The sequence below is a fragment of the Mercenaria mercenaria genome, chromosome 9 (genome assembly GCF_021730395.1).
Source record: "Mercenaria mercenaria strain notata chromosome 9, MADL_Memer_1, whole genome shotgun sequence".
In the NCBI taxonomy this organism is placed as follows: Eukaryota; Metazoa; Mollusca; class Bivalvia; order Venerida; family Veneridae; genus Mercenaria; species Mercenaria mercenaria.
The window spans coordinates 21,310,935-21,329,975 of record NC_069369.1 but is presented as its reverse complement, the minus strand read 5'-3'; positions in this window follow the sequence as shown (position 1 = coordinate 21,329,975).

Here is a 19,041-nt window from a genome sequence, read left to right as displayed (position 1 = left end):
AGTTAACCGAACCACTGTAACTTGATTCAGTACCACCTCAATACAATCTAATGAATCTAGCAAAAATGCCATGTTATACAAAATTGGATAAAAAAGACAGACTTCCATTGCCAATATACATTCATTTGAACTCATCTGCGAATAACACCTTATCGTATAAGTAATATTTAAGTGAATAGTATAATCCTTTCTACCTGTCTTTTATATCTCGATAATGCAGCTATTTTACTTAACCGAAACTGACATTTTTACACCCTTTAAAATGCTACTAATTGCAGACTTTGTTAGATGAGAGGTAAAGTAATGTGCAAAGCCCTTCACCCCCATATAACCGGCTTAAGCGGACTTCTGCCAAATGTATACATTTACAGAATTCCAATGATTCCAAAATATAATAACACTGAGGCCGAGTACGAAATCCTATTATACATCCCGTGGCTTAGTACAGTATGGAGAGTGCAGATCTATGTGTCGTGTGATCATGAGTTTGATCTCTGGACGTGTAGTATTTTGTCCATGACTGTTTGATAGAATATATGGTGTCTGAACTAATTCTTCCTCCACTTCTGTGTCATGTTTAGAAGTTTGCAGTTACTTGCGGAGAACAGATAAGTACTGGTACAGAATTAGAACTTGTACGTTTGTAACCCCGTTTGAACATGATTGAGAAAAAAAGCCACATATACAAAATTATACCTTTGCCTAAGGCAAAAACTATACACATATCAATCATCAGAACCGTGATTGGACTCGGAAAGGACGTCAACAATATTGTGACTGATTATGAAAATTCTATTGTAAGATATGTGTATATTTACATTTCTAGGAAAGAAAATTTTTTAAACAGTTTTTAGCTCGACTTTTCGAAGGAAATGTAGAGCTATTGCACTCGCCCGGGCGTCGGCGTCGCCGTTGGTTAAAGTTTTTGATAAAGTCAAATATCTCTGTTACTATCAAAGCTATTGACTTGAAACTTAAAGTAGTTATTTACTATCAAAGTCTACACCAGGAGAAACAATCCCCATAACTCTGTTTGAATTTTGACAGAATTATGCCCCTTTTTAACTTAGAATTTTTGGTTAAAGTTTTTGATAAAGTCAAATATCTCTGTTACTATCAAAGCTATTGACTTGAAACTTAAAATACTTATTTACCATCAAAGTCTACACCAGGAGAATCAATCCCTATAACTCTGATGTGAATTTTGACAGAATTATGCCCCTTTTTAACTTATAATTTTTTGTTAAAATGTTTGATAAAGTCAAATATCTCTGTTGCTATTAAAGCTTTTGACTTGAAACTTAAAATAGTTATTTACTGTCAAAGTCTACACCAGGAGACACAATTCCCATAACTCTGATTTGAATTTTGACAGAATTATGCCCCTTTTTAACTTAGAATTTTTGGTTAAAGTTTTTGATAAAGTCAAATATCTCTGTTACTATCAAAGCTTTTGACTTGAAACTTAAAATACTTATTTACCATCAAAATAAACACCAGGATAATCAATCCACATAACTCTGTTTGAATTTTGACAGAATTATGTCCCCTTTTAATTTAGAATTTTTTGTTAAAATTTTTGATAAAGTCAAATATCCTTGTTACTATTAAAGCTTTTGACTTGAAACTCAACATAGTTATTTACTATCAAAGTCTACACCAGAAGACACAATTCCCATAACTCTGATTTGAATTTTGACAGAGTTATGTCCCTTTTTAACTTGGATTTTTTTACTGGCAAAGCTCTAATTCAGAGTCAAGCACTGAGAAAAGTCGAGAGCGCTGTCTTACGGACAGCTCTTGTTTCTGGTCCTATTTATACCTTGCCCACCTAAGTTATAGTACAATATTTCAAGTTGCTGCTTCCTACTGATATTCCTTATTGTCGGCTCTTTTTATCGGGTCGAAATTAAAACATATTTTTTTCCGGAGGTAAGAAGAATTTTGACAAACAATATCGGAATATATATCGTCAAATTCTACTTTAGAATTAGTCCCTAAAATATAAAGAAAATGATGTAACTCTCGTATAATAGCGCAAGAAACAAACTATGATATAATTATTTTTGAATAACTACGTGCAATTTACATTTTATTGTTTAGTCATTTTAAAGAGAAAGGCAATCTGTTCTTTTGTTAATTTCATCTGTTAAGATTTCTTTAATCATTTAAAGAAGTGAAATACTTTTCAAGATCGGCTTCAAATTGAGAAAATTATGTGCATTTAAATATTTAATCAAAATGGCTGCCATTTTGTTTCCATGACAACAAGACAAAATGGTGGTTTATTAAATTTCTAGATAGTTTTACATATTTGAACTGTATTTACATATTTCTGTAAAATAATTTGTCTACTTTCTAAATCTATACTTAAAGAAGTTACCATGTTTTAAATCTTACACTCAAGAAACGTACGAAATTAATTTTAAATTAAATGGTGGTCAGTCACATTTTAGCAACATTTATGACATTTTTCAGTTTTCACATATTCTGTAAGAGATTTTTTAAATAATAAAAAGACCCATATATTTTATTACTTGCAATGATTTTTTTGTAATTACCTCCCTTTAACACAGAAGCATTTAAAAAGTGGTATATTTCTTCTTATTTCAAACTAATTTCTAGTTTTATATTTGCATTTGATAAATATTGGGATATTTCAACTACTTGAAGCAAAACGCAAGTTTGAAACAGCGTGTAGCTATGAGATTCATCTATTCTCGACCTATCTCGTTTTCGAAACCAAGATGGACAAATGAAGGTAATGATAATTCTTTAAATTTGCTCTTATAATTATGTACTTATCAGTGTAAATCTTTGGCAACTTTAATACAAAAGTGCTTATATTCATATTATTCATGAGGCAACCAGAAAATCAAATTCTAAAAATTCATCCTGTGAAAATCTGACGTGTATTAAGAACTCGATGAACACAAATAACTATAAATGTTCAGTTGATTAAGTTTTGAGCAAATACATTAGTTGACTCAAATCTGATTAACCACCTATTTTAAAGGTTATTTGTAAATTGAAGAATTCAGGAGTGTGCAAATCACGTCATAAACACAACACACTAAAATGGCTGCCTCCATGATCAGCAGTTTTCTTCAGTTTCAGACTGCCATATCTTTTTCAATAATAGTCCGATTTTTACAATTCTTCCAGCGTTATGAAATCTTGAGGATCCCTTTCAAATAAAATTAACTTATTGTCAGGCATTCATTGCCTTATAACTTCCAATCACCAGTTATACTTCTAGGTTAGAAAAATGACGCAACTATCTTAAAACAATTTAAATGTTTGGATTGTCTGTTTTACCACACTCTTTCCTGCTTAAGTCGTCAAAAATATTCAAATTAAATGATAAACTATATTCATTGAAAATCGACCTGATCATTTAATATGTTTAGCCCTGTAGTAATTCAGCTGTATACACGCAAAATCATTGTGAAGGGATATCATTTTGGCGTTTTCCATCCGACCGTACTGTCCATGCGAAACAATAATTATGACATGGTGTGGAATATATAAATGAACCATGGTAGAAATGTTGTAGGAAAACGCCACCCTGCAAGTTTCAGTCAAACTGCTGGAGTAAAACATATTTAAGTGTTTTATTCTATTTCTGTCCGTCCAGAGTGATATCTCAGACATGGTTAGAAAGATTTCAATAAATCACAATAGATATAGTAACTGTTACAGGGCAACACGGCCCTGCAAGTGTCATTTAGATTGGTTAAGAAAGACAAGGTATATGGCCCTTTGCAATCATATATATAGTCCACGAATATATTTTTGTTCGATTTCTGTCCGTATGGAATCATAACTCAGAATTGGTTTTTAGGATTTCAATAACATATAATGGAAATGTTTACTGCTATAAAGAAATGCGGTCCTGCAAGATTTAGTTGGATTAATTTTAGGAATACAAGATCCATTTTATGGTAGACATAATAACTGATGTAGGGAGACGTGGCCTTGCAAGTTTCAGACATATTGCCTGAAGAAAACAAGATTTATGGCCCTTTGCTTCCCTTTCCTATTTGCAACTGACATTATTACTTTATTTACTTATTACATTTTACTGAAATCTTTCAAACTATGTCTGAGATATGACTTCTCTAATTCCTCTTTAACCTGTGTATTGATTAGGAGATTGTTAGGAGACAGCAATTACGTTTAATTGGTGAAACGGTACTTTTTTGCAATGAAGATAGACCTTTCTTTAAGCTAGTGATGGGCCGACAATCGGCGACAATCGAATAATCGTCGGTGTTGCATTCATGAACGCGATCGCCGACTTCACTTTTCCCTGACCGATTAATTACTTGGCACCCCAAACGGATAATTTAGTTGTTTCTCACCTTTTTCTTTCTGGTACTTACTGTTCTTTGGGGCGATTACGCTAAGGGAAACTACTCTACGTAAAAATGGCTTCCTCCAAAGTCTCGAAAGAAACTGAGTTCATCTTTGATTACCCAGATTTTGGAAGATATATGGCTTTTACAAAATTACGCTGGGAAAAGCATCAATCTAAACTCTTGACATTAGTATGGCAGTATGCATAGCATGCTGTTAGACTTACAGCAAAGGTTCAATTTTTGATTTTGTGGGATTGAAATCATTCCAGTCGTTATTAAGAATTAATAAATCGTTAATACTTTTTTTTGCTCCTTATGATTTTAATTGAATCTCACAATATATCATTGGATAAGAATCTGGTGAAATTGAGACCAGTACCTGATTTGATGTTTACTATCTTCACAAATATTTTACTTTTATGCTGTTAACTTACTTATGTTTATGAAGGGATACAATAGAAGTAAGATATTTGATGTCTGTGTGGTTCATTTCTTAAGTAATGACATAAAACATACACTGTGAGGTGAACTTATAGATATGCAACTAGAGTAACCGATTATCCGATTATATCCGATTAATCGAATCGGTTGGCTTGTCCGATTATGCCGATTAATCGGTTGGCAAATCTAACCGATTTGCCCATCACTACTTTAAGCAGATGTAATTGTATAGGTATGAGAGATAAGAGACGCATTTATTTTATACAAAATTACATTAGAAACATAGTTATATCATTTTAGTGCAAGTCGTCCTTGTAGAGCGTTTGGTAAAAACATACTAGTTTAATTGATATTTCTTCATTCGACATTTAAGCACATTTTCCTTTGAAATAAGTGTCATTATTCTTTTGATAAAATATACCGAAGCCAGTATGTACTCTTACTTATTAAAGAACAATAAAGAGTGTAACAAACAGTAGCTTATAACGTTGTAATTTGCACATAAATTTGCCGTTTAGGGTGAGCTATTAGTATTCATTATACCATTGTGGCAAGGTCTACTTTCAAGTTTGTTCAAATTGTTCTGCTTTACCCACTTTTAGCGGCCGCTAGAGCTAAAATAGAATCAAACAACAACATTTAAACGACTTCAGCTCATTAACCATTTGATGGATCTTCACCAAACTTGGTCAGTAAAATCACTATAATGACTTCTCAATTTTTTTTTTCAAATAGGGGATGCTTTACCCCTTTTTAGGGATATCGCTAGAACTAAAAACAGAAATACATTTAAACCACTTTGTTTCATGAACCTTTAGATTGATATTCATCAAATTTGGTCTGTACTGTTATTGCAAAATTCTCTTTCAATTTTGTTCAAATGGGGGACACTTGATCCCTTTTAGGGGCCACTAGAGCTAAAAACAAAACAGAACAGAGCAGAGTTTTTAAGAGTTTTTATTACAGGCTTGTACATGGTACATCGTCATACATAATAGACAACATATGATTATAATGATAATAATGACTTATGAAGATAAATATTAAACAAATCAACATAATTTTATAACAAACTACAGCAATTTTCAAAGATGGAGAAACGACTTCTTCACATGAACCGCTGAATGGATCTTTATCAAACTTGGTTCTAACATAGTTGTTAAGTCGTTCCTCAAATGTATTCAGATAGGGATACTTAGCATCTTTTAAAGTGTGCTATAGGGCCTTTGTGACCGAGCGGTAATAGTCGTTGACTTTGAATCACTTACCCTTCGCCGCTGTTGGTTCGAGCCTCAACTGGAGCGTTGAATTCTTCATGTGAGGAAGCCAACTAGCCGGTTTACAGAAGGTCGGTGTTCTACCAAAGTGCCCGCCCGTGATAAAAATAATGCATAGAAGGGGTTTCCTCCACCATCAAAATTGGAAAGAACAGCTTGATGGGTCTTCATCAAACTTACTCTGTATCTTGTTAGGTCCTTTGTCGACTTTTTTTCTTCAAATTGGGACATTTGACCCCTTTCACGGGCTGTAAGAGCAAAAAATAGAAATACTTTTAACGACCTCTTCTGATGAACCGCTCGGTAGATCTTCATCAGACTGCACACAACATCATTTAAAGGTCCTTACTCTTTTAGCTCACCTGAGCCAAAGGCTCAGGGTGAGCTATTGTGATCACTCACCGTCCGGCGTTCGTCGTCCGTCCGTAAACTTTTACTTTAAACGACATCTCCCCATAAACCGCTAGGCCAATTTCATCAAAACTTCACAGGAATGTTCCTTGGGTGAACATTTGTTCAAAGAATTGAATTCCATGCAAAACTCTGGTTGCCATGGCAACCGAAAGGAAAAACTTTAAAAATCTTCTTCTCAAAAAGAAGCCCTAGAGCTTAGATACTTGGTGTGAAGCATTCCCTAGTGGACCACTACCAAGTTTGTTCAAATCATGACCCCGTGGTCAAAATTGATTCCGCCCGAGGGGTCATATGATTTTACAGAGGAAAGTCTTAAAAAATCTTCTTCTCAAAAACCGGAAGCTCTAGAGCTTAGATATTTGACCTGTAGCATTGCCTAGTAGACCTCTACTAATGTTGTTCAAATCATGACCCCGCCCCAGAGGTCACTTGATTTTACATAGGTTTCTATAGGAAAATCTTCAAATTAAAAAAAAAATAAACCAGAAGGCCTAGAGTTTAGATATTTGACATGTAGCATTGCCTAGTGGACCTGTACAAAATTTATTCAAATCATGACCCCAGGGGTCACTTGATTTTACATAGGAAAATCTTCAAACTTCTTCTAAAAATAAACCACAAGGTCTAGGTCTTAGATATTTGACATGTAGCATTGCCTGGTAGACTTCTACAAAATTTGTTCAAAATTATGACCCCCGGGGTCAAATTGACCCCGCCCCATGGGGTTATTAGATTGTACATAGAAAAATCTTCAGAATTTTCTGAAAATAAACCAGAAGGCTTAGAGCTTAGATATTTGACAATTAGCATTGCCTAGTGGACCTCTACATAATTTGTTCAAATATTGACCCCCAGGGTCAAACTGACCCAGCCCCAGGGGTTACTTAATTGTACATAGGGAAATCTTTATAAATTTGCTAAAGATAAACCAGAAGGCCTAGATCTTAGATAATTGATATGTAACATTACCTAGTAGACTTCTACAAACTTTGTTCAAATAATGACCCCCGGGGTAAAATTGACCCCGGCCCAGCGGTAACTTAATTGTGCATCGGAAAATCTTCAAAAAAATTCTAAAAATAAACCAGAAGGCCTAGAGCTTAGATATTTTACATGTAGCATTGCCTAGAGGACCTATAAAATTTGTTCAAATCATGACCCCCGGCATCAAATTGGCCCCGCCCCAGGGGTTACTTGATTGTACATAGGAAAATTTTCCAAAAAATGTCTAGAAATAAACTAGAAGGCCTAGAGCTTAGATATTTGGTGTGTAGCTATGCCTAGTGGATCTCTATCAAGTTTGCTCAAATCATGACCCCGGCGTCAAGCTTAAATGCAAATCTTCGTAGCAACCATTTAACCAGGTGAGCGATATAGGGCCATCATGGCCCTCTTGTTATCCAGATGGGGACACTTGGTGATTATTTGGCAGTGTGGGGGCCGGGGGGGGGGGGGGGGGGGGGGGGAAGCGCCCTCCATGGCCGAGTGGTTAAGGTCGCTGGCTTCAAATCTCACCGATGTGGGTTTGAACATCACTCGGGGCGTTGAATTCTTCATGTGAGGAAGCCATCCAGCTGGCTTACGGAATGCCGATGGTTCTACCCAGGCGCCCGCTCTTGATGAAATAATGCACGGAGGGGCACCTGTGGTCTTTCTCCACCATAAAAGCTGGAAAGTCGCCATATGACCTACAATTGTGTCGGTGCGACATTAAACCCAACAAAAACAAACAAAACTTTTTTGGCAACTGGAGCTTAAATTTGAATTACCTTTATACCACTTGAACCGCTTGATTGACCTGCGTCAACCTGGGTCTGTCGCATTCTCATAAAATCCTCTGTTAATGTTTTCAAATGAGGGCAGTTGACCCCTTTGAGGGAACACAAGAGCTTAAAATAGAAATTTCGCTGAGTGACTTTTCCATTGAACAGCTTGGCGGAGCTTCACCTCGAAAGGTCATCCCTCAGACGTGTGTTTTAAGAATCTCTTAATTGAATAAACCGTTGGAGCAATTTTTGCTAATTAAGTTCGCGCTCGCTTTGTAAGCTTCTGATGAAAATGAAGCTCTGAATAATTTTGCTGCTCTTTTTTGTGCCAACCCCTCCCGCCAAGTTTCCCTTATCAGTCTGTCCGTCCAAATTTGTGCCGTGCATATCTCAAAAAGTATTTGACCTAGAGTCATCATTCAGCATAGAGAGTTGTGCAATTTGTGTTCTAATCGGGATTTCACACAACCAGAGTTGTGGCCTTTGACTTAGTCAAAATATGCATAAAAGGGCCATTGACTTAGTCAAAAATATGCAGAAAAGGGAATGAGTGTTGTGTCGCACGTATGTTAAAACGTATTTGATACGATTATTGTTCGCCATATCAAGTTGTGCGCAAGGGATTTTGTTTGGGATTTCTGTTTATCAGAACAGAGTGATGGCCCTTATTTAGTAAATATATGCATATAGGTCATTAGGATATGCAAGTTTGTATCAAATGAATCTAAAAAGTATTTGACTTAAAGGCATAAAACATTAGATGATTGTTTTACAGCATGTAAAGTTGTGCGCCTGGTGTTTTGTAAGGAATCTTAAGTGATAAAGTATAATAGCTACGGCTTTCAGACATTACAGAATGAGTAAGTACAACTAAAAGAAGATCTGTATTGTTTTTGTGGGGTCGAGACGTCGAGCTGTCAATGTCACTGGAACCTGACTTAATTTTTAATTTGTTCTTTCTTTTCCGGGATCTAAGTCAGAAAGTATAATAATTACGGCTTCTAATTTTCACACATCTGTGGAAAATCTATATTGGTTTTGAATCAGTCGCTCATGAAGGTCACTGGAATATCCCACTCATCATATAAATTGGTATCCTCACCAGATAACCACCCAATCTCTGTCCGACCCTGTTTTTATTTTTAGATAAGTTTTAAGATATTCCATCTAAGGATCCCGCATCCAAATACTGCACCCCGACCATTCTCTATCCCTGTATTTTTTACTTTCAGTACAATTATATGATACTGTATCTTGTTATCCACATCCCGCAGCCCTCTAGCCATAAAAATTATGTTTTTTTCCCTGTCAATAGTTTGCTTACGAATGGATGTATTATGCCACATAAGGCGGGTCTGTTGTTAATAATTGTATTTTTCTTAAGTAGACTAATAATGTTTTCATTTTTATACGCCAGTTTTTGTAAAACGGGATGTATATCCGTCAATATTTTCCGTTTCCTGACTGTAAGTCACAATATGTAATGGCTTTCAAACAATACAGGATGAAAACACTGGAGAAGGAACCATATTGTTTTTGGTCAATACGTCAAAGGTCAAGGTCACAGTGATCTTGAGACTGAAACTGATTTCCGTACTGTAAATCATAAAGTGTAATAGCTATGGCTTTTGTTAGCTCACCTGAGCACAAAGTGCTCAAAGGTGAGCTTTTTTGATCGCCCTGTGTCCGTCGTCCGTCGTCGTCAACAATTTGACTGTTAATACTCTAGAGGTTACAATTTTGGCCCAACCTTAATGAAACTTGGTCAGAATGTTACACTCAATAAAATCTTGGACGAGTTCGATATTGGGTCAACTGGGGTCAAAAACTAGGACACCAGGTCATATCAAAGGAAAAGCTTGTTAACACTGTAGAGGTCACAATTTTAGCCCAATCTTAATGAAACTTGGTCAGAATGTTACATTCAGTAAAATCTTGGATGAGTTTGATATCCAGGGTCATCTGGGTTCAAAAACTAGGTCGCCAGGTCAAATCTAAGGAAAAGCTTGTTAACACTGTAGAGGTCACAATTTTCGCTCAATCTTAATGAAACTTGGTCAGAATATTATCCTCAATAAAATCTTGGACGAGTTTGATATTGGGTCATCTGGGGTTAAAAACTAGGTCACTAGGTCAAATCAAAGGAAAAGCTTGTTAACACTGTAGAGGCGACATTTATGACTGTATCTTCATGACACCTGATCAGAATGTTAATTTTGATGATCTCAAGGTCCAGTTTGAATCTGGGTCATCAACAACTAGGTCACCAGGTCAAATCAAAGGAAAAGCTCGTTTACATTGTAGAGGCCACATTTATGACCATATCTTAATGAAACTTAATCAAAATGTTTATCTTGATGATCTGTAGGTCACGTTAAAATCTGGGTCAGGTGGGGTTAAAAACTAGGTCACTAGATCAAATCAAAGGAAAAATTTGTTAACACTCTAGAGGCCACATTTAGACTGTATCTTCATGAAACTTAGAAAGAATGTTTATCTTGATGATCTTTAGGTCAAGTTTGAATCTGGGTCATGTGGTGTCAAAAACTAGGTCACCGGGTGAAATCAAAGGAAAAGCTAGTTAACACTTTAGAGGCCACATTTATGATCATATCTTAATAAAAAATTGGTCAGAATGTTAATCTTTATGATCTTTAGGTCAATAGGTCAGGTGTGCGATACAGGGCCTTCATGGCCCTCCTGTTATTTTATAAAATTAGTAAGTACCATTAGAGGAAGACCTTATCATTTTTTTGGCCAATGGGATCTGACTTCATGTGTATCTTTGCAACTACCTGATGACTTTGCACCACTTAAGATAGATCCCTATGTCCGGGATGTCAGAAGCTTAATTGTAGACGTCACAATGAGACTGAAAATAGTTTCCGAACTGTGGGTCTTAAAGTGTAATAGCTACAGCTTTCATATTCTACATAATAGCCAAGTACCACTAGTGGAAGATTACTATTGATTTTTGAGTCTGTGGCTTAATGTCAAGGTCATAGGGTCTTAACGGTTTAGCCCACCTGAGCACGAAGTGCTCGTTATGAGCTATTTTGATCATGCTGTGTCCGTCGTGCGTGTGTGCGTCCGTCCGTCGTCAACATTTTTCTTTAAATGACATCTCCTCCAAAAGCACTTGATAGATTTTAAATAAACTTGGCCTTGGTGTTCCTTGAGTAGTCTTCTATCAAAGTTGTTCAAATGGTTTTGATTCACTGCACATAGGGTTTGTTAGAGCTAAAAATAGAAAAAGAAATCTTCAAACATCTTCTCCTAAACCGCTGGTCCGATTTTGAAATAATTTCACACAAATGGTCATCACGTAACCTTCTACCAAGATTATTCAAATCATTTCAATTCGTCAAAAACACATGGCCGCCAGGGGGCATGGTCACTTTCCCTGTAATTTAAAACTCTTATTGTTTGAAACTGCGGATCCAATTTTAAAATAATTTTACACAAATGGTCCTTTATATGACCTTCTACCAATGTGTTCAAATTATTCCGATTCATTGAAAAACATGGCCACCAGAGGCCGTGGCCACTTTCCCTATATGTATACAGTGGAAATTTTAAAAATCTTTTTGTGTGAAACTGCCTACCCAATTTTAAAGTAGTTTCACACAATTGGTCCTTGTGTGACCTTCTACCAAGTGTGTTCAAATTATTTCGATTCATTGAAAAAAACATAGTCGCCAGGGGGCGTGGTCACCCTTCCCTATATGTTTAAAGTAGAAACGTAAAATCATGAATGTATGAAATTGCTGACCTGATTTTAAAATAATTTCACACAAATTGTCCTTGTGTGACTTTCTACAAAGATTGTTCAAATTATTCTACTTTGTCAAAAACATGACCGCCAAAGGGTGTGGCTAGTTTTTTCCTATATGCTTATATATAAGAAATTTTGAAAATATTTTTAGCCCACCATCATCAGAGGGTGGGCTATTCAAATCACTCTGCGTTCGTGGTCCGTCCGTCCGGACGTCCGCCGTCCGTCCGTTAACAATTTCTCCTTACTGCATCTCCTCAGAAACTACTGGGGGGATTTTGACCAAACTTTGTCAGAATGATGTATTGGTACCCTAGTTGTGTCCCTCTGAAAATCAGACTGGTTTAACAATTTTTAAGTGAGTTATGGCCCTTTGTTCATTTTGATAATTTACATATATTTAAATAGGGAAAATCTTTTTTTCCAAATTCACTGGCCCTAGGGCTTTGATATTTTGTACGTAGCATCATCGAGTGGTCCTCTACCAAGATTGTTGAAATTATTTCCCTGGGGTCAATTACGGCCTCACCCCAGGGGTCACTTGGTTTATATAGACTTGTATAGGGAAAAACTTTGAAAAACCTCTTGTCCAAAACCACAGGGCCTAGGGCTTTGATATTTGTTATGTGACATCATCTAGTGGTCCTCTACTAAGAGAGTTCAAATTATTCTTCTGGGGTCAAATATGGCCCCGCCCTGAAGGTCACATGTTTTACATAGACTTATATAGGGAAAAACTTTGAAAATGTTCTTGTCCAAACCACAAAGCCTAGGTCTTTTATATTTGTAATGTAGCATTATCTAGTGGTTCTCTACTAAATTTGTTCAAATTATCCCCCTAGGGTCAAATATGGCCCCGCACCGGGGGTCACAATGTTCATATAGACTTATATAGGTAAAAACTTTTAGAATCTTCATGTCCATAACCTACAACATTCAAATTTGGAGTGGCAAGATGAACCTTGGCATGAGTTGACCTTGATCTTGACCAAGTGACCTACTTTCACATTTCTGTAGCTACAGCCTTCAAATTTGGACCACATGCATAGGTTTGTGTACCGAAACAAAGTTTGACCTTGACATTGACCTAGTGATCTACTTTCACATTTTTGACGGTACAGGCTTCAAATTTGGACCACATGCATAGTTTTGTGTTCCGAAATGAAATTTGACCTTGCTTTTGACCTAGTGACCTACTTTTAAATTTCTCAAGCTACAGCCTTCAGATTTGGACTACATGCATAGTTTTTTGTACCGAAATGAACTTCGATCTTGAGATTGACCTAGTGGCCTACTTTCAGATTTCTGAAACTACAGGCTTCAAATATGGACCACATGCATATTTTTGTGTTCTGATTTGAAATTTGACATTGATTTTTACCTAGTACCTACTTTCACATTTCTCAAGCTACAGCCTCCAAAATTGGAGCACGTGCATAGTTCTGTGTACCAAAATGAACTTTGACCTTGAAATTGATCTAGTGACCTACTTTCACATTTCTCAAGCTACAGTTTCAAATTTGGACCACATGCACAGTGTTGTGTACCGAAATGAAATTTGACCTTGATTTTGACCTTGAACTGTTCTTGAAATTTGGAACATTAAAAATGGCTCAATGGTGGGCGCCAAGATCACTCTGTGATCTCTTGTTCTCTGAAGCTATAATAGCTTGGGCTTTGATATTAGGCATGCGATGTAAGGGTTTGGCCATAATTGTTCACAATATTGCTCCAGGATCTGGGTCTGGGTCTGACATGTATAATTATACTATATTCCTATATAAAAGAAACTTGGACAATCTTTTCTGAAGCCATAATAGGTAGAGCTTTGATCCTTTGCATGTGATGTAAGGGTTTGAGTCGCTTCAGTACTTTCTAAAATTATAACCCTAGGGCAGAAAAAGGCCACATCCCTGTGTGTGACATGTTTTTCCTATAGGCTTATAGTTATTATATTATAAGAAACTTAGAAAATCGTCTCTGAATACTTAATAGCTGGAGCCTTGATATTTGGGGTGTAATATCAGGGTTTGACTACCTACCAAAATTCTTCAAATTATTGCCCTAGGTTCAAAAATAGTCATGCCAGTATATGTGACATGTATATGATATAGTGTAATGTAAAAGAAACTTTGAATATCTTTTTCTCTGAATCCATGATAGCTAGAACCTTGATATTTATTGAAACGTAAATTTTACACAGATTAGCGCTTTACGGTCATTGACCCTCTTGTTTCGTTTCCGGGCTCTAAGTACGGCTTTCATACTTCATATAATGACGAAATACCTTGTTAGCTCACCTGAGCACAAAGTGAGCAAGGGTGAGCTATTGTGGTTAGTGATTGTCCGGCGTCAATCGTCGTCCGTCTTACGCCGTCCGCCGTACGTCGTCCGTCAACATTTTCCTTTAAACAACATCTTCTCCTTAACCATCAAGCCAATTTCGATGACACTTCACAGGCATGTTCCTTGGATGAAATTTTTTAAAAACAGTTCAAAGAATTGAATTCCGTATAGAACTCTTTATGCCATGGCAACCAAAAGGAAAAGCTTTAAAAGTCCTATGGCTTTGATATCTGGTATGTAGCATCATGTAGTGGTCTCCTACTAAGCTAATTTCATTATCCCCAAGGGTCAAATTAGCCCCGCCCCGGGAGTCACATGGTTTATATAGACTTATATAGGAAACCTTGAAAATCTTCTTGTCCAAAACCACAGGGCCTAGGGCTTTGATGTTTGGTATGTATCATCATCTGGAGGTCCTTTACTACGATTATACAAATTATCCTCTAGGGTCAAATATTGCCCCGCCCCGGGGGGTCACGTGGTTTATATAGACTTATATAGGGAAAAATTTGAAAATGTTCTTGTACAAAACCACATAGCCTAGGGCTTTGATAATTAGTATGTAGCATCTTATCTTCAGATCACTTGCCCCTCATCGATGTGTGTTCGAGCCTCACTGGGGCCTTGAATTCTTCATTTGAGGAATCCATCCAGCTGGCTTACGGAAGGTCGATGGTTCTACACAGGTTCTACCCAGGTGCCTGATCGTGATGAAATAATGCACGGAGGGGCACCTGAGGTCTTTCTCCACCATAAAAGCTGGAAAGTCGCCATATGACTTATAATTGTGCCGATGCGACGTTAAACCCAACAAAATAAATAAATAACTGGCCTGTTTCGTCGGGCCCTTAAGGGTGTTTCTCTTGACGCTCTATCTTCTACAAAGGCATTGAGTACATACGTGTTTAGTTCTTAAGGTTTGCTTTTTATATACCACGAGTGTTCAATAAATACCCAGAAGAGTGCACTCAATTCTTCATGTATCATCACAAATTAATGAAATTGCTATATAATGTAAACTAGGGAATATTGTGTTAATAAATCAAAATTATAATTGTCTTTGGATAAATAATACGTAAATGCTAGTCCCCATGGCAACGACATATGACGTCGTCCGACCAAATGTTGTCTCTTTTTAGCTCACATGTCACAAAGTAACAAGGTGAGCTTTAGTGATCGCGCAGCGTCCGTCGTCCGTCCGTGCGTGCGTCCGTAAACTTTTGCTCGTGACCTCTCTAGAGGTCACATTTTTCATGGGATCTGTATGAAAATTGGACTGAATGTTCATCTTAATGATATCTAGGTCAAGTCTGAAACTGGGTTAACTGCGGTCAAAAACTAGGTCAGTAGGTCTAAAAATAGAAAAACCTTGTGACCTCTCTAGAGGCCATACTTTTCAATGGATCAAGAAAATTAGAATGTTCACCTTGATGATATCTAAGTCAAGTTTGAAACTGGGTTACGTGCCATCAAAAACTAGGTCAGTAGGTCAAATAACTATAAAACCTTGTGACCTCTCTAGAGGCCATATTTTTCATGGGATCTATATGAAAATTGGTCTGAATGTTCATCTAAATGATATCTAGGTCATGTTTGAAACTGGGTTAACTGCGGTCAAAAACTAAGTCAGTAGGTCTAAAAATAGAAAAACGTATTGACCACTCTAGAGGTCATATTTTTCAATGGATCTTCATGAAAATTAGTCTGAATGTTCACCTTGATGATATCTAGTCAGGTGCGGTCAAAAACTAGGTCAGTAGGTATAAAGATAGAAAAAACTTGTGACCTCTCTAGAGGCCAAATTTTTCATGAAATCTTCATGAAAATTGGTGAAAATGTTCACCTTGATGATATCTAGGTCAAGTTTAAAACTGGGTAACGTGCCTTCAAAAACTAGGCCATTAGGTCAAATAATAGAAAAACCTTGTGACCTCTCTAGAGGCCATATTTTTCAATGGATCTTCATGAAAATTGGTCAAATTTTTTTATCTTGATGATATCTAGGTCATGTTCAAAACTGGGTCACATGAACTCAAAAACTAGGTCACTATGTCAAATAATAGAAAAAACGACGTCATACTCAGTTCAAAACTGGGTCATGTGGGGACAGGTGAGCGATTCAGGACCATCATGGTCCTCTTGTTCAATTTTACATGCGCTAAACCATTACTTGCCACTTACCTATTTTTCAAGCTACCTTTTCTTAAATTGGATGAATACTGATGTGAAGTGTAAGCGTTATGCGAATAATGTCAAAATTATAATCGTGACATCATTAAAATGTTTAGCAGGCATATTGTGTTGATTCTGGCTTGAAAATCAGTATTGAATAAATTTTGGTACACAGGTGTAACATCATAAAATACATGTCTAGTTCGACTTTGCCTACAAACCACCATTGTTGACGTATACTGAACAGCAAAAGAAACTATCCAGATGTATAACTGGTATATTTCGAAATAAGAAATTACACTAGAAGATCTTCACGTGATAAATTTTTAAAAATCAACCGAGAAGTCAGTTGTCCCGCAATAGCCGTTTGAAAGGCTATGGGCTATATTCATAGTCGTCACTCAAACTCACACTTGACTCAAACTTGGGTAAGTATCACTCAAGTGGACCTCGAGTAGACCTTGCGGGAGTGTGAGTGGAGTTCGAAAGTCATATTCATAAATTCCACTCAATCTTAACTTTCGGAAGGACAGCTCGAGTAATGGTTTCATTGTACACAATGGATTTAGAGGATTATAACGGTTTATATGACAATAACATCAAACATATGCAAAAGTGCTGATCATTATTTTTGTAGTTGGAACTTGTCATCTTATTGCTCGTCTGTATGTTTATCCGTCCGTTCGTCCGTCTATTTGTTTTATAATACGTCCTTCTGTCCGTTCGTCCGTCCATCAGCCCATCTACTCATCTGCATTAGTAGAATTTAATTAATACTTAGAAATATAGAGTTTAACTTTCGCTGAAATTGGAATTTATTTAAACAACTGAATTTTTAACTCTGCCATTAATTGTTGGTGTTTCCCGAATGCCAGCCCGCTTATCTTTTTTAAAGTGCAATTACTAAATACATAATTGAGCCGCATCATGAGAAAAACAACATAGTGCGTTTGCGACCAGTATGAATCCAGATCAACCTGCGCATCGGCGCACTCTGCTCATGATCCATACTGTTCGCTAATAGTTTCACTAACTAGAATAGGCTTTGAAAGCGAATAGCTTGGATTCTGACCAGACTGCAAACGCACTATGTTGGTTTTGTCATGGCGCGGCTCATATCTTTTTGTATAAACAAGTGTTTCCGTTGTCATTTAAACAATAAGATTTAATAATGATAGGTTCTTCATGACATTTAATTTGACGGATTGTATATATTTCAGTATGAATTAACGGATATCTAGGCTTGTGAAATGTAAATATTTGTTACAACGTCGTGTGTTTCTGGGAGTGACTGATGAGCCCCGTTAGGCTAGGTTTCGTAGATGTATATTTGATTTCCTATGTCTTTTTAACCGTTTATATTAATAAAACAGTCTTTTAATTTGCTGGGTATTTTTTTTGCGTTTTCGTCGTCCTCAACAACATGTATTAAAAAAAGAACATAATATATTTTTCCAAAATACCTTGTACAAATATGAACTTCCGCTTTAACATGACACTGTTATCTTACCTTCAAATAAATTAAATATTGTAAATTTATCATCTAAACTTACATTATGAGACCTTAAGAAACACTCAAGGGTCTCCAAGACCTCCCTCAACAGTCACTCACTCTTGGGAGTTGACTCGACTGTCACTCACCTTTATGAATACAAATGGAATCTTTACGGAGTAAAGACGTGACCGTTAGGCAATTTATTTGAGTGTACTCAATGAGTGGTGTTGGAGTATTGTCTATGAATATAGCCCTATATCTTCTGCGCGTTAGTTGCATTGTAACATCCCAATTGGGCGCTCGCGCTAAATTTGATTCATTCGTGCGGTGCAACCAACAATATTTTTTAAACTTTATGCTGTTTTTCGAGTTAGCCAATTATCAATATTTCCAATGACAATAAAATTTCACAAAGAAAATAGTTGATTACAGGCGCACGTGTACTTCGTGCAAAACGGCTAATGTGAGACTACTGACTTCACGGTTGATTGATTTTTAAAAAAAATTTTACACGTGAAGTTCTTCAAGTGTAATGTGATATGAAAAACACAAATGATTTATAAATTAAAGTTTTTAAATAAAAAGTACCCCAGTTATAAAACTGAATAGTTTCTTTTGCTGTTCAGTATAGTTATGGCCCCTTTCTAACTTAAAATTTGCCAAATTCGTGGTTTCCTGACAATAACTCATGAAATGCTTGACAGATCTAACACAGGTGTAACATCATAAAATAAAGGTCAAGTTCGACTTTGCCAATAAACCACCAATTTTTTACTTATGGCCCCTTTCCAACTTAAAAGTCCCAAACTCGTTGTTTCTGGGCTCATGAGGGGTTGGCAGATTTAAATAGTTTTTTAAACCCAAGTATAACAAGATCAAATATCGGTTCTCACTGGCTACAAACGACAAATTTTTCACATAGTTATCAACCATTAAAATCATTTTATATTTAATAAGGCTATTAAATTTAACAATAATCGATCATTTCCGGTCT